A 535-nucleotide genomic window follows, 5' to 3' on the forward strand; every position below is an offset into this window, starting at 1 on the left:
CAACACACCCACACACACACACATACACACACATACACACACACACACACGCCGCACACACACACACACACGCGCACACACACACACACACACACACACACACACACACACACACACACACACACACACACACACACACACACACACACACACACACGTACATACGTACATATACATTAATGTGTTTGTACATATATATATATATATATATATATATAATATATATTATATATATATAATATATATATATATACCACACACACACACACACACACACACACACACACACATACATATACATATACACATACACATACACATACACATACATACATTTTATGTATATATACATATACGTATCAGTACTACATGACCATAGATTTCTAACACAGTTGTTTTGCTTCTAACTATTAACCATGTATGTAAATAAACACACACACACACACACACACACACACACACACACACACACACACACACACACACACACACACACATATATATATATATTATATATATATATATATTATATATA

This window comes from Penaeus monodon, chromosome 1, assembly GCF_015228065.2.
Source record: "Penaeus monodon isolate SGIC_2016 chromosome 1, NSTDA_Pmon_1, whole genome shotgun sequence".
Classification (NCBI taxonomy): domain Eukaryota; kingdom Metazoa; phylum Arthropoda; class Malacostraca; order Decapoda; family Penaeidae; genus Penaeus; species Penaeus monodon.